This window comes from Rhododendron vialii, chromosome 11a (assembly GCF_030253575.1).
Source record: "Rhododendron vialii isolate Sample 1 chromosome 11a, ASM3025357v1".
In the NCBI taxonomy this organism is placed as follows: domain Eukaryota; kingdom Viridiplantae; phylum Streptophyta; class Magnoliopsida; order Ericales; family Ericaceae; genus Rhododendron; species Rhododendron vialii.
The window spans coordinates 14,668,391-14,670,734 of NC_080567.1; the positions used below are offsets into that span (position 1 = coordinate 14,668,391).

The window sequence follows — 2,344 nt, forward strand, 5'->3', positions numbered from 1 at the left end:
TGTTATTTAACGAGCTTTAATTGGTTTATGTTGTTTCAGGACTTACGGAGCGTTCGGGAAGGATTTGGAGTAAAAATCATGAGTTAAGGATGTTCCGGAAGGATCCACGGAGAGAAGAGGAGCGAAAAGATGAAAGTTGGAAAATCTGGTCTGGACCAAGGTTATGCTGGTCCGGACGACCAAAACTAGAGCACGATATGAACAAGCTATTTTTCTGGTCCAGCCAATGTAACCGCTGGTCCGGACCAGCGGACAGCAGACGCTGCAAACGGAAATCAGCTTTTACGTCTTTAAGTCTTATTGTTTTGGGCCAACTATAAAAGGAGACTTAGAGTTTATTATTAGGTTACGTTATATTCTTTTCCTAAGCAGCTATTGGGAGAGATCCACGGCAAGAATACAAACGTTGAAGGAGATTTTCTCTATGTTCTTCATTCGTTCTTCAACTTCAAGCGGATCTTTCTTCTCCATGGCCGGCTAAACCCCTTTTCTAGGGGGAAGATGAAACTTCACACCAAGTAACTCTATTTTATGTATGGGTTTTAGGTTTATTATTCGGATCGATTGTGAGACTAAGAATCCTTTCCGTTTCAATTGAATGGAATGATTTTACTTTTTCTTATCTATTGAGTATTTGTATTCCGGATTTCAAATACCTAGTTTTGCAATGGTTTTCATCGATTGTAGTTGGAGTTCTGAGATAGATTATACTCGTAAGACAGGTCGTGCCGTTAGGCGGCCAGACCGTACTTTTGAGACGGTCCGTGCTATGGGATAATCTATACCTTTTAACAACTCAATTATTTTCTAGATGATTATTGCTAGGGTTTGCAAGCCCTAGTAATAATCCCTTCTGATTCGAATAATTAATTTTGCCTATGCATGTTGGAGTTACACGGTCGAGGTGGATTTGAAGCCTAGATTTTCTCTCCAATCGTTACAAACTTTTCATTTAATTTATTCTCTTAGATTTAATAAATTCTCCAAATTCAAACAACCAAACTTCCTTTGCCCGAATTAATCTAAAAATTAATCGAATTTGTCGTAACTCAGCCATACTGTCTTCGTTGGAACGATACTCGGACTTGACCACTATTCTACGGAGTAGTAGTTAATTCTAAATTTTATAAATATATTTTTGACACGGAACGACGCGGTCAAATTTTGGCGCCGTTGCCGGGGACAGTTTGCACGGTTGCGTTAATTTAATTAGTTTTTAGTTTAGTTCATTGTTATTTATTTTTATTTTGTTTGTTAGTTTTGGTACTTTTAGCTATAGGTTACGAGGCGGCAAAACGAGCAAAGATCACTGTGGAGAAGCGGTGCCGTGATATAAAAGCGATTTCGTTGACCCACTGTGAGTTTGTTCTTCTTTTTGGCAAATTAGTGCCTGTGTCTGGAGTACCCTGTTTTTACACCTGAGGGGTATTGAACTTGCATGCTTGGTCGTCGGTCTTTGGAAACCGAACTCTTACCTCTTAATTTGGATTTAGATAGGAGACATAGGGTTAACAAACAGACCAACTTAGTCACAATGGCAGATGATAAACCTAATGGAGAGAGGAGGGTTGTGATACCTGACCCCCTCCCTCTCAACTCACACTTCGCCCCCACGGCTTACACTACACCATCATGTGTACGATTACCCGCAATCACGGCTAACAACTATGAGATTAAGCCTGGTACACTCCAAATGCTCCCTAAGTTTCAAGGGCAATCTCAAGAGGATCCATATCAACACATCACTGAATTTGAAGCCCTCACTTTAATAGGGAATGCCAAACATTGGCGTAGTACTTTGCCAGCTAATTCTATAACATCTTGGGCGCAAATGAGTGCGGCATTCCTTAAGAAATTCTTCCCCATAGGAAAAACACTCAGACTTCGGCAAGAGATTACCACTTTCCAACAAGCTGAGAATGAACAGTTCTATGAGGCTTGGGAGAGATATGGGGATCTCATTCGTAAGTGTCCGCACCATGACATACCTAAGTGGCAATTAGTACAGAGTTTTTATTCCGGGCTGCATCTGCAGCATTGTGTGATGGTTGATGCCTCATGTGGAGGCTCTGTGATGGTTAAGAATGAAGAGGATGCCTGGCAGTTATTTGAAACTATGAGCGAAGGGTCCCTGCAAAATGTTTCTTTTGAGAGGAGAACTAAGCCAGTCATTACTGGTTCTGATAAGCCACGAGGTATGTATGAGATTAAACCATCTCATGACCTCCAATCTAAAGTAGATGCACTGACTGAGAAAGTTGAACAGCTTCTCACCAAGGAATTGGCCACCTCACAGCCTCCACCTTATCAGGAGGCATGTTCTTTATGTGCTAGTCCGGCCCAT

At 41.3% G+C, this 2,344-nt stretch overlaps 1 non-coding gene across 1 annotated transcript; it reads right to left on the reverse strand.

Moving 5' to 3' along the window:
• Positions 1–1,879: 1,879 nt before the first annotated feature.
• On the reverse strand, positions 1,880–1,986 carry LOC131309012 (small nucleolar RNA R71). The gene has a single exon (XR_009194685.1). It is a non-coding gene; the product is annotated as a small nucleolar RNA R71 (small nucleolar RNA).
• Positions 1,987–2,344: the final 358 nt, after the last annotated feature.